The sequence below is a fragment of the Puma concolor genome, chromosome B4 (genome assembly GCF_028749965.1).
Source record: "Puma concolor isolate L17-30 chromosome B4, mPumCon1.1.hap2, whole genome shotgun sequence".
Taxonomy (NCBI): domain Eukaryota; kingdom Metazoa; phylum Chordata; class Mammalia; order Carnivora; family Felidae; genus Puma; species Puma concolor.
The window spans coordinates 56,935,733-56,949,755 of NC_141673.1; the positions used below are offsets into that span (position 1 = coordinate 56,935,733).

At 41.3% G+C, this 14,023-nt stretch overlaps 1 protein-coding gene across 4 annotated transcripts in view; it reads right to left on the reverse strand.

Annotated features, from left to right (window-relative positions):
* SLC16A7 (solute carrier family 16 member 7) overlaps nucleotides 1-13,220 on the reverse strand; it is a 189,044-nt gene extending 175,824 nt beyond the window's left edge. For 3 of the 4 annotated variants that reach the window (XM_086712935.1, XM_086712936.1, XM_086712934.1), the window contains exon 1: nucleotides 13,057-13,220. The gene's annotated coding sequence lies outside the window, so the exon portion shown is untranslated. Of the gene's footprint in view, nucleotides 1-5,095; nucleotides 11,134-12,244; nucleotides 12,372-13,056 lie in introns of those variants that run through there. The other variant, XM_086712937.1, reaches the window with a different exon arrangement.
* Between the last annotated feature and the right edge of the window lie 803 nt (nucleotides 13,221-14,023).

A 14,023-nucleotide genomic window follows, 5' to 3' on the forward strand; every position in this document is an offset into this window, starting at 1 on the left:
AAAGGCCAGAAAACCCAACTGTCAGCCACACAAATGTCTTTACATTGCTTAGAACACTTTCAGCAACAGGCCAAAGGCAGATTTCTGGAGCAATGGCAACACCACCCATGGCAATCCAAGAACAGGAATAGTCACCAAAGATATGAGTGACTGATAACTTTGCTAGTATTATTACTGGAGCAATTGTGTGGCTACACACACAGTGTGGTAGTTTCACAGAGGCAGCAAATTGAGCATCTGAATGTTCGCCAATCTTGGTACACACGCTTTTCTCCATATACTTGTTTTCAACCCTATCAGGTAATTTCTCATATAACAGATTACAAAGGAAAAAAAAAAAAGGTAAAAGTCAATGTCAAGCAAAGGAAAAGAAAGTTTTTTATTAGTGATCACTGGCATATTTAAGACAGAAATTATACCGAAAAATTGATAAATTATGTGATTATGTGTATTTCTATTTTCAGATTTCTAGGAATCTGAGAGACTTCCCAGGAATGTAGGAAGGAGCTGGCTGTACAGACAAAGAATGCCTAGTTTTTAAAACAAACTTGACTGTCTAATGAAATAATGTTAAAGAACCATGGCACTTTGATTAGCTTGTATTATTCTGATACTTTTTAGTAACATGGACAGCACATTAGAATTATTTCTTTTTAAATCATTAATGATCTGATTACAAAAGATGGCCCTTTCCAGGAGCCAAAAGAGTCCACATAGAAACTTTTCTCACCCCAACAGACTATATGGGGATATTTTAATTCAGGATTAATAATCCAAATAGATCAATTTGAACCTCTAGTTCTACTTTTGTGCAAGACCCATGCATACAGGAATATCTGCTTTGTATAACCACTCTTTGTTTGAATTATTGTCCTTAGACTCTTGGTTTTGGTAAACTACCAAATTTAATTACTATAGATTATCTAAAAATAGATGGACTATGCTCTTAATCTGTCCATAAAAATGTTCAATTAACAATGGAGCATTTCTTATTTTACCCATCAACTCTCTCCTATAAAATACTGTTCAGTAAGTGTTAATAATACTTGATAATTTTCCCATACCTCTTTGATTGGATATCTTTTTGGAATTAAGAAGGGATATTATAATTACAATGTATAAATTATATTCTCTTGTCATCTATAATGAAAAATCCCACTCACATTGAATGACCATTAGACACAATAAAACTCTGGTAAACAAGACAATGTTCAACTCAACTGCCTCACATTTTGCAGCACGTAGTATCTCAATCGTGTATTCTGAAATTGTTTTACTACAGAAAAACACATTTTTAATCTTTATACTGGAATTTCATTATAGCACCATCTTCTAGGTACTACAGCTTAATGTACTTGACCTTTCATGCTATAGTTACGAGCTGAATTGCATATAATGAAGGTTTTCCTAAATCCCTTTGAAATGGGTTTAAGATGGACTCTTACACTGAATCCAAATGATGATGAGATTCTGGTAGTTTAATGAACCAATTATTACTAAGATTTTGGGATTTTAGATGTGAATAGTTTCTTATTAAGATATAAATGGAGATCAATGCACCTGTTTATTAATAAAGCATAATCAAGCACTCAGAAAAAAAGGAAAACAATATTCAAATCCCAGTTATTTAAACACAGTCCTAATTCAATAGTGTTAACCATGTCTACCTAATTTCTTGGTGCTAACATCAGTCGCAACATACATAGTTCAGAGTTGACATTTTTTAAAAGAAGGATCATGTATGTGTGTTATGGTCTGAACGTTTGGGGCCCCCCTAAACTCATATGTTGATAACCTAATGCCCAAGGTGATGATATTAGGAGATGGGGCCTTTGTCAGGGGCTTAGGTCATGAGGGTGGAGCCCTCATGAATGGCATTAGTGCTCTTGTAAAGGAGACCCCAAAGAGTTCCTGAATCCCTTCCACCATGTGAGGATACAAGGAGAAGTCTACAACCTGGAGGAAGAAGGCCCTCACCCGACCACACTGGCACCTGGATCTGAGACCAGCAGCTTCCAAAATTTTGAGAAATAAATTTCTGTTGTTTATAAGCTACCCAGTCTGCAGCATTTGTTACAACAGCTTGAACAGACTAAGACAATGTGGAAGAGGGGCAAAATAAAATTTTGTCAACATTTTTCTTGTCCTTTTAATTTTGTCTTTTATTTTTTGAGAACAACCTAAACGTGTGATTTTGGTATTTTAAAATGCATTTTTTTAATTAGCATAATTTAAAAGGACAGAACCCTAAATATTTCTTTTCTCTTCCCCATATATTCCTTTTCTAGAAAATGTGTGTTCCATGAGGGAAGATTCCACTCTGCCTGGGAAGACTACATGGAACAGGATAAATGTGGATTTTGAAAATAGAGCTTTGTTATCTAACATGCCTGAGACATGAGATGCTTCATTTGGATCCTAAATTAGTGAGAATGGGGCCCATGTTACAGTGTTGTTGAGGCTTTCAGATAATGACTTTCAGGATTCCCTGAGGTAATCCTGCACCTTCTCTTTGGCACATAACCTGCACCAACTATGCTATTTGTCTTCTCTTTCCCCTTTTCCAATACCAAAAATCTGAGTGAGCAAATCTTTTTGAAAATCCTTAGGACACAAGAGAATACTTTAAAAGTCACATTTTTAAATTTAGATTTTATTACAGACCACAACTCAATATCTGAACGTATAGCTGAGGAGGTGTTAAGTATTATTGCTACAAGACAAAAGCTAGTAAAGTAAGAGGACTAATAAAATGTGAAATAATTTAAATAGCTAATAGACTAAAGACGTTTGAGGGAACATTCATTCTTAAGTGAAAGTTATAGACCAATATGCATAATAATTTTTATCATAAGCAGTGAAATATCCCAATGAACAATAATTAAGTTTCTAAGCATTCAAAATAAGATTTTAATTTTAATTGGTGACAAGTCTACCGAAGTGTCTCTTCCCCCTTTTATTGAACATTTGAAAACAAACGTAGATAATGGGCCCAGCCAGGTACCTTACTGAGATAGAGTAACAAGTCTGTTATTGATAAAAAAAAAAAATAATAACAATAAAAATTTGCATGTCTCCTCAATGAAGCAGCTTTTTTTTTTTTTTTAATTAACAGCATTTATTACTTGGCAATTAATGATAAAAAAGGAAATAATTTTAGGTGAGCTTTAGAACTGTTATCTGTGAATCCTGTAGCAGGCCATTAATGTATATAATTAATGTTCTTCTCCATGGCTCAAGTGGCCAGATTACTCTCCACAGAGATGCTAATGTGGCCCATGAGGGATGAATTTACATTTTCATACACTCCCTGCAGCTTCTTCTGAATCATTCACCTTTTCCTATCTACTTATTATTTTGTCATATCCATTAGTGATATGCAAATATTTCTGCAGTATCTCTTGCTTTCTAAGTTCAGGGGGGAAAAAAACTTGTATTAAGTTGCATTGATTCTTTGTTTTTCCTTTAAAAAAAGCCATTGCTTTAGGAAAATGCATTGAAGCACTTGATTGCTTCAGTGAAGACACCACCATGCCATAAGTAAGTGGGACTTTTAGGAAAGTTAGGAAGGGATACTACAGGAAAATGGAGGGGGAGAAAAGAAGACATTATAAACAACTAAGCATTAACAGGTAAAGAAAAGAGAGAAGGGATTATAGACAGAAAGTGACAGAGACAAAAAGAAACAGAGAGGACATAGAAAGTTCTGGGTCAATAAAACACTGGTATTTTCAATAAAAATCTGCAGAAAAATTACTAGTGAAAGACTCAAGTTTTATAAAAACACAGCATAATGCTTTTAACAAAAAAGAATTCAGTCATACAATAGAACAAATCGGCAGATTCACTTTTTTTTTTTAAATGTATTGAAGTCCATTCCTATCTATGTCCCAGCTCCAAAAGTTTCCTTTTAAAAAAGTCAATTTCTTGGTCATATTGAACAATGGTGATCTATTTACTAGTATTACAGCCTTAAACCAAGAATCTGTTCTATCTCATCTTTAGTATTCTCTTCCCTAGAATGGGTATAACAACATCCACCTTAGTCCTCAGTGGGCTATTTTAAGTTTTTAATGAGATAAGGTATGAAATGCTCTTGACACAGCGCTGGCACTTAGTTGTGTTCTCAACATCTAGTTTTTGTTGTTTATTTTTTACTAAACTAGTGATTAGCAAAACTAGTTAACACATGTCCAGCACACATGTACTTTTTGAAGGTTTGGATAGCTTGTGAGAAAAAAATTTCTCTGTCCTTCTACAGGAAATAATCAATTTTATCAAGTGAATGAGTATTCTGACTCCGTGATTTTCCACATGGGCTATACTTTAGTATCACAGATTACTGAGTAAAACCAAAATCTTATCCTGAAGTAATTCACCAATTGGTTCAAATGTCCCTTTATGATAGAAGACAGGATTCAGTAGGCAGAGGATACGATTAGGGCCTGAGGTCCCTGGGTGCAGAAAAACACCTATTTTGGAACAATGCTGGGAGCTTCTGACTACAGCAAGCCCCCTCAGGCATAAGGTTCCTGTAAGAATGTAACAGACCCCACCTACTCCCCCTCAGGTTTCCCCTCTGGAATTGGACTAAAGACCTGAGTATGGCCACAGCCCACCTCTCATACAATGGAAACGAACCAATCAGGAATGGACAACCCAGCACCTAGAGCTCTCAAGCCAATAAGGAAGGGTAGAACCTGAGAAGGAAGGGGGTGGGGGGAAAGGGGAGGGCTGACCAGAACCTTGCCTATAGTCCTTGGGCATTCACTTTCAAATGTCCCCTCTCCGTAAAGACAGCTTTCCTACTATTCTTCCTTTCTAATCTTATATTCCAATAAACTTTTGCCTACCGCTCATTTTGTGTCCACCTCTTCCTTCTTTGAAGTGGCCAGACAACAAATCCCGGGTATTGTGGTAAAAAATCCTGCAACACCTTCAAGTTTAGGAACCACTGTTCTACTTACAAAAGGTACACTCACAGACAAATGGTTATAATATTACATGAACTATATACAGTATTATGATCCTTATTAAGCAGATTTTTATATTTATTCATGTGTTTGGTTTTGCTTTTGAGTTCTGTGGCACTTACATTGACCAGCTCCTCATTTCACTGAAAGACTATCCTCTCAGCTCCAAAACATGTCCACTTCTTTCATTTAAGCCTTTTTTGATTCCTCCATCACACAGTAAAGTCCCCCTCTTCAGAAATCCTAGAGCAGGGATCAACAAATATTTTTTCTCTGAAGTGCCAGATAGTAAATATTTTAGGTTTCACAGGCTTAGTCACAACTACTCAACTCTATCCAGCAGCAGGAAATTAATCGGCCACTGAAAATGTAGAAACAAATGAGTGTAGCTGTATTCCAGGAAAACTTCACTTATCCAAAAACAGCAGTAGGTTAGATATGGTCCCAGGGTTATAGTTTGTCAACTTCTGCTGCAGACTATCACTGCTCTCTACCGTTTGACAATTCTACTCTGGATTATACCCATAACCAGTACGCACATCAAGAAGGTCTCTGAAATTATAATCTCCTCAGGGTGTCAGGAATGATGTCTTACACATATATTCAGCTATCTCTGGAGAGTACTTCATATAGCAATGCTAATTATTTACTGATTTGAAATGATTTAAGATATGGGAGCAAGATTTAGTTGCCATTAGCATCTCACCTGCATTGAAACATTTACTAACGCATGGATTCTTGCAGTTCCCTAATGGGCAGCCTCATCTTGCTGAGTCTTTATTCACTTCATCTATAAATGAATACAATCTATCTTACATGGTAATAATGAGAATTAGAAATACCGTATATAAAAAATCAGACACATAGGCGGCACTTAAACAGTCTTACTAAAATAAAAAACAGAGACCAGCCTTGAGAATTCCTGGGTGGACAAAATCAGTTTGACTCATATAAACAAAGCTTAATTTAGCTTACTTAGCAAGACTAACTTGACCTGGGTCATTGCTTGCTTATACCTCTGAAATATCACAGGCACACTTATGCTGGTTCCCAAGGTGGATTTGAGGTAACCACTGACACTATCTAGACTTTCTAAACCTGAATGGCCCCAAAAGCATAGCAGCCTTAACCAGGTTACTAAAACAACAGGTAGAAAGACTGAGCATGTGAGGGGTGCCTGGGTGGCTCAGTTGGTTGAGCATCCAACTTCAGCTCAGGTCATGATCTCATGGTCCATGAGTTCAAGCCCCACATCGGACTCTCTGCTGTCAGCATGGAGCCTGCTTTGGATCCTCTGTCTCCCTCTCTCTGCCTCTCTCTCTCTCTCTCAAAATAAATAAACATTTGAAAAAAAAGAAAGACTGAATATGTGAAATTGATAGAGAAAATATAAGACATAAGTTGTCATCACCTATGTACAGGGTGTCAATCAACCCAAAAGGGTTTTATTTTGTGTAGACGCAGAAAGCTGAGTAAGGACTCTAGGTATAAGCAAAAACAACTCTGTTATAATTGGAAATGCCTTAAAAAGAATAGACTCCCTCAGTATGTATACTTAAAATAAACAATAGATGGTGGTTTATGAAAGATGCTGAAGAAACAGTACATAAAAATGGAAACAGATGTCCTCTAAATTTCTTGCACCAAAGTGCTAAAAGATATGTAAATATGGATAATTATACCTGGCATCCAGAAAGCTGCACTATATAGAGAAACTAAAGACTTCTACAAATGCAACTATAATAAAATGTTTAAAACAAGACGTATTACAAATGCAATGTTACTAAAATTGTGTAAAAGTTTCTTCTACTTATCTACAGGCTTCAGAAGAAATTTGAACATAAACTTAGTTATGAAGGTGAGGTTAAAGCTAGAAACGAAATAGCAGGAAGTCAGAGCATTTTAAAAAGAAAGGATAACATGGCCAAAGGAAGTGGCCAGAAATAAAATGAGGCAGAGGGGACAGTTCAATTGGACTCAAGTATGATAGTGGTGGAAGATAAGCCCAGAAAAATTTTTGGAATTACAGGGGCTGAAATGCTAGTCCTTGGACCCAGAAAATGGAAGTCACCATCGTGTTAGGAATGTATCAGTAAGAGAGGTGTATTTCAATAAGACTATCTGGTGGAACATACAGAATTAAGTGGTAGAGTGAGAAGCCAGAGGTGAGAGGAGCCGCTAAGAGACTGGCATGATTCTAGGTAGCATGTAAAAAGTGCCCAAACTCTGTGGCAACATCAGAAATGAGAATTTTCTGAGAAATGAAGTATTTTGGATGTACAATTGTCAGATGTTAGCAACTGACTCGGAGATGCATTTCTAGGAGGAGAGAGGTCTCAAATCTTCTAGACTAGGATGCTAATACCAACTAAAGCAATGGGAACAAAGGAAAGAAGGAAGACAGAGAGCTCAGAGGGTGTTGTTGAAGATGTTAGCAGTGCAAGTGAAGGGGAGCTGTCCAGCAGGCACTTGGAAAGGTAGGCTTGAAGCTTTTGTGAGGGTCAAAGCTGAAGATAATGTCGTGGGAGTTATTCCTACCGAGAAGGCAGAAGCCAAGAGAGGATGAGCTTTGTCAAATGACAGAATATACACAAAAGGAAAACTCGGCACAGAAATTGAGGAACACATACTTTAATGAGCAGGAGGTGAAAAGAGAGCCCAAGAAGGAGCTGCAAACAAGCAGTCAGAGAAGTAAGAAAACAAGGAGCACCTGGAAGCCAAAACAGGAGTTTCAGAAGCAGCAGATGCCAACACTGCCCAAGGCTGATGACAGGTTAAAGCAAACGAAAGTCTGGAGCCTAGGATAACATGACTATTAAATAATTATGCTTAATACATCTTACAAGAAAGAACTTAGTCCTTCAAATCCAAGTATTTTCACGTGAGCTAGCCTTTGAAGCAAAGACAAAAGATGCTTTTGGAAATACTCTAATCTCAAGGATCATTTCTTCAAACATTCTCAATTTGATCGTATTGGCCAACAGTTTTCAACCACATCTAGTACGATTCTTCTAAGAGGCGTATTTAAATATCAGGGGAATTCTTGGTGATTACCATGACTGAGGGTAAGCTAACAGGGCCATAGACACTAAATGTTCTGCAATGAAAGAGGCATTCCCACACAAAGAAGAGGTCCCCGCCAAAATGCCAACAGTACCACCTGTTGAGAAACACTGTCACATGACACTGTTTATCACTGAATACACCTTTTGCATAGTTGAAAAGAAGTGATAGAATTTTGGATTCTGAAATTTTGGAGACTCAGATTTAAAATAAGGGAAACTCATTAACATAGTTCCTTCCTTAGAAACTCTTCAAGTAAATTCATGCCTCTTAGTTTTGCTGTTGATTCATATCTAATCTACTTCCTAAAGAAAGTGGTCTTCAAGTAAATTATCTAGCAGGACAGCTTCTTCTTATAAATTATAATTCACCTACATCTTAGCTCTAATCAGAGTCTGTTTAGGGCTATAGGTGATTACCACGCATATAATTTATTGTATTACTAGGTGAGGAAACTGCCAGTGTTTGACATAAAACACTTTCTAAAAATACCAACATTTTATCCAGATCTTTGTTTTCTAAACAAATATTTCTCTTGCGTGCACCATTCATACTAAATATTTCTAACTGAAAAATTGATGTTTTAATGCCAAATATTACCAAAAATTCATTACCTGTTTAGATCATCGAACCATTCAATATACCCACTTTTGTATGGCTATCCTAATTGCACACAACTTTTAACAAAAAATATCTTTATACCAGCGTCTCATAGCTGTCACTCAAATGCCCTATAAGATTTTCATGAACTCATTTGGGATTTCAATGAATATTAATAAGAACATCTGCAAGATGATTTGATATTAGGACAGAAAAAATGTTTTCAAAAATATTGGCATCACTTGTTAATACTAATATTTATGAATATGTTGAACACGTCTCTGGTGCACCCAAGCACCAATTACTCCAGTGCTGGGTGGACTAGTTATATTATAGTCAAGTTCAATTTGTTTAATTTGTGCTTAATTTTTTCCCAGTGTTCTTGATGATTACAGTTTATGCATAAATGCACATACCCCCTTCTTGTTTACTAACTGCCATGTATGTGGGGTAAATGTTATTTTTTTTTTCACTAGACAATTGTCCACATTAGGCTATTCTCTCATATCATGACTGTAAACGCCTGAATCTCCCAAGTAGGCAGACCAGGCCCCTGGCTTCACCATTTAGGGGAACACCTGAGAAAATGAAGCTTTTTCTTTAACTTTTTTTTTAAGTTCTGATTCTCACTGAGACTTGGTGTACAGTTGTTTCCCAACACATTTCCTAATCGCTTTGATCCAGTTTTGAGAAAGCCTGTGACAAACCTGGATGACCTCTCAGACAATGAGAGCCCATGTAACGGTTTATGATGCAATCCAACACTGTTAGGCCATCTAATGGGAAAACAGGCATTTCCAAGCATTTCTAAATTATCTGTTAAGAAGAATGAGCCAGTGATCCTTCTAACAACCTAACAGCCTTAATGCCACACATTTAAATCTTAACACTAGCAGGGTGCCTGGGTGGCTCAGTCGGTTAAGCATCTGACTTCAGCTCAAGTCATGATCCCCCCAGTTTGTGGGTTCAAGCCCCGTGTGTCAGGCTCTGTGCTGACAGTTCAGAGCCTGGAGCCTGCTTCAGATCCTGTGTCTCCCTCTCTCCTTCCCCCTTCCCCACTCACTCTGTCTCTCTCTCTCAAAAATAAATAAACATTAAAAAAAAAAAATCTTAACACTAGCTACCATTATGCATGTGCTCAGCACAGTGCTAAGTATTTCACAGGTATTATCTCATTTAATTTTTACAACCAATAATATGGAATTGAATACTATCCTCTTTTTATACATGAAGAAACAGATTTTGAGAAATTTTCACACATGAAGGAACCGAGATTTAGAGGTTTAGCAACTTGCCCTAGCTAGTAAATGGCAGAGCCAAGATCAAAACCCAGACAGACCAGACTACAGACGCCCGCTCTTACCCTCATCCCTCTTTTGCCAGAGATCTAGGCCTCTGGCTGTGCAAACTGAGCAAGTTAACTCTTTGTACCTAAACTCCTCTTCTGCAAACATGGATATTAATAGACCTACAGAAATAGTGTTCTAACACAGTGCCTAGAACATTGTAAGCATTACAGAGATGTTGTTACAGTTACTATACTCTTGGGTTCTTCAGAGCAGGTGAATGGTAGTCTATCAAAGCATATAATAAACTGCAATGTAGTCTCTTCTTTACAAAAATGGAAATCAATTCATTGGCAAAGATAATTTCCAGGGAAAGAGTGTCTTACCCTCACAGCAAGAAGAAAATCACCATTTCCTGTTTTTACAGGGTCACTCTCAACAGGCAAAAGAATAGGGCTGAATACACCAGTTTCTGAGGCGAGGTGCCTTTCTCCAATTGCCTTTTAGCAGTTCTTATAAACATTTCTTTCAAGTTATTTAGGATATATGTCTCTTCCACTGAGAAAGAAATTGATTGAAAGCTAATAGGATATTGTGATAAGCACCTGTGTTATATGGAAATGCTGAATCACTATATTGTACACCTGAAACTAATATTACACTGTATATTAACTAATTGGAATTTAACAAAAACTTAAAAATTAAAAACACTTATATTAAAAAAAGAAAGAAACAAAGAAAGCTAAAAGTATTGGAGGAAGATTAGCCTGGATAACCAGACATGAATCTTTTGAGAGCAGAATTTCACCCTCACCCATCTTGGTAACCACAGTGCAGTGTCTAGAATGATTTCAGGGGTTCAAAATTAGCTAGTCTATATTTTAGGTGTTTTCCACACACTTTATTCCTCACAATAGCACATCAGGGTAGGCACCACCAACCATATTTTAAGGATAAGAAAAAACTGAGGAGATTGTTAAATAATTACTCAACCTTACGAAAGTGCAAAACTGACCTTGAAGTACATCTAACTCTGAAGTTAATTACCTTTTCCCATGTGAATGTCTCGAAAAAAATGTTCAGTGAATAAATATAAGAAGTAAAAGTAAATGCAGGGAATTTCCTTTCATTCCAGATTCATGACCAAGGAATATGACTGGATAAGGAAAATTTCTGTAGGTCACATTGCCCTTCTTCTCTTTGGGAGGGTTCTAGGCAGAAAATACAAGCCGGATATTATATAGGAGTAAATGCATAACCAGAAATAAACTGAGCATTTATAGGATGATTCAAGAACATGTACTTTGGGAAACAGGTGTTAAAATTTCAGCCCACTTACCATTATTAAAACACACCCTGGGGGGCAGGGGGAAGCAGTATGTAATTGCAATCTGCTGATGTGAATTTTGAAGAACAAAAAACAAAAAACAAAAAAACGGTTTCTGACTTTATGAGTTGTTACACAACACACTGAGTTGCTTATTAAAGTAATAATCTTTCCCTTTCACTGAATCATTCAGTTTCCCACTCGCTCAGATTGCTTTAAATGCAATGTGTTCAGAAGCAGAAAAGCGAAGCTAAGATTGCTTCACCAGGGCTAAATAAGGGTCACCTTGTTCAACCTTCGTCTACTCTCTGCAGCCACCACCCAGCTTTGATTTCTCAGCCACACTCCCCCAAACTGCACATTTAGTATTTGTGGTTCCAATGACAGCACCTTCAAGCTAACGTGTCTTTTGAAAGTTTGCTCTTGAGCTCTCGGTTTGTGTTTAACCATAATGTACAGGGTGCCAGGAAAGGGCTTCTAGCGCCCACCGTTTACTCCTGCCCAGTCTTTTTCATATCACCCTCACGACTGCTATTTCATTTCTCCACTATGAATCTTCTTGGACCAGGAAAGGCAGGAGGACATGAAATACTAGCTTTCCTACTAACACCAGCCAGCCCTCACTCAACCCATCCCACTGAGTACTACTTCTCCAGGAAGGGATGGTAGAGTCACTTGTAGAGAAACCGCTCATTTCCTCTGTGTGTGTGTGTGTGTGTGTGTGTGTGTGTGTGTGTGTGTGTGTGTGTGTGTGCGCGCGCGCGCACACATAATTTTAATATCCCTGGAGTAGACCACAAACTCCCCTCGCCAGCCCTACCGGGAAAGTGGCCCTGGTCACGACCGCCTTTGCCAAGGCAGTCTGCAATCCCTCTCGCGGAAGTAAAGGAGAAAAGGGGCCGCAGAGGGCAGCTGCCAAGCAACGTAACATCTGCTCAGAGGAGGCACTTCGCACGCGAGCCGCGTCTCCAGCCTCCCGCACTACCTGCACAGACCTGGCGCCCCCAGAGCGGCGCAGCGGCGCAGGAAACCAGCGTGATACCGGGCGGCGCAGGCCCTCCTCGGCCCGGGTCCAGTCATGCTCCCTTCTGCCCGAGCGCAGGCCTCTCCCTCACACATCTTTCCATACGCCTCCGCCCCACTATGCAACCTGGGGACCAAAAAAGAAAACGACACCTCCCTCCCTGGTATTCCGTCCCCTCCCAGCCTCTCGGACTCCCGATCGTCTGCGACAAGAAAAGACGCCCCCTACCCACACTTTTCACCACCACTCGTCCCCAGGTGTTGCGGCAACGAGGCCACCCCAGGGTGCTCGCGGGCCTGGGGCGAGATGCTGGTGACAAGCAGGCAGGGGACGCGCCTGGTGGGAACCGGCCTTGGGAGACTCGTGGGGCGAGCAGAGGGGGAGAAGCACAGCGTCGGCAGAGTCTCCGCGCAACCGCTCGGGACACAGGCACCTCCTGGCCATAAGCAGGCGGGCGCGCGGGCGCTCCCCGCCCGGGACCCCCCGGGCCCACCTCCCTGACGCGCGCGCGCGCACGACCCCGCGCCGGCTGCGCCCCGGCAGCTGCCGCGCTGCTGTCTGCGCGTCTGACTGACGCGAGCTCTCCTCCCGCGGCCGCTTCGGGGGTTTTTGTCTATATAAGGGCTCGCTAGCCAGCTCTGCGTCGGCGCGTTTGTCAGGGGCTGGCCATTATTTTTACACACGCGTGCGGCTCCGCTGGCAGCTGGCGTGGCAGAGGCACGCTCGCCCGCCTCTGGGCCAGCGCCGCCGCCGCCTCCTCCCTTCCTCCCGGGGTGTACTTACTTTACCCGGTCTCTGGCACGGGGTGGGCGCCGCAGCTCTCCGATCCCCAACCCGCCCCCACCCCCCCCGCCGCAGCCGGTTCGCCTCGCCGTCACCGGGTGAATGGAATTATTTATTTATTTACGGCCCTAGACTTGTCCTCGCCCGCCGCAGCCGGGGGCGGGGGAGGAGGGGGGCGGAGGGGAGGCGCGGCCGCCGGGCGCCCTCGTGGGTGCCCTGGAGCGCGCGCCCGGCGTGGGTGGGGGGAGGGGAGAGGTGGTGAAGGAGGGCGGGGGCTAGCGCGCCGGGCTTTCGGCGAGCCGGCCGCCCGCGGGCGGGGGCGAACCCCGCCCTGTGACTCCGGGCCGACTGAGCATGCTCCGAGCGACCGTCGCCGCTGTAGACACTTTCTCTGGGGCTCGGAGCGCGCCACCTCGGATTTTAGTTTGGGCCCGGAGGGAAAAAAGTCAGAAATCAGGTGGGGAGAACTGTTGTTCCGGATCGGTCGTGACACGCTTTACCCGAAGTACTTTGGCGGCGAACCTAGCAGCCAGGTGTGCCCGTTGCCCCGTTTCGATAACCCCCGGGGAGTTGTGAAATCGGTGTGAGAGGAAAGCGTGTGCGCCGGAGAGGAGCCGGCACGGTGCGGGGAGGTTGGAAGCTTCTCGTTGCGAGTGTGGCGCGAAAAGGGTAGGGCCGTTTTGCCATCTTGGTCTTTTTTGCCGCGAAGGGAGGAATGGCGGTGTCGGGAGTTGAGGCTCACCAACCGGCACACTCTAAAGGAAAAATAAAATGTACACCGTGGGACGAGGAGTGCCGAAAGTAGTACGAGGAGAACTTGGAAATAGGAAAGCCCCTTACAAACAGTCCCTTCCATTTTTTTGTTTCTCAAATGCTTTAAGTCTTCAAAGTAGGGCTTCGTATTTGTCCACGAGTAGCGCTGGGGATAGTGGTACTCCCGCAGCCATTGGTGTGGTGTCTCCTGCTT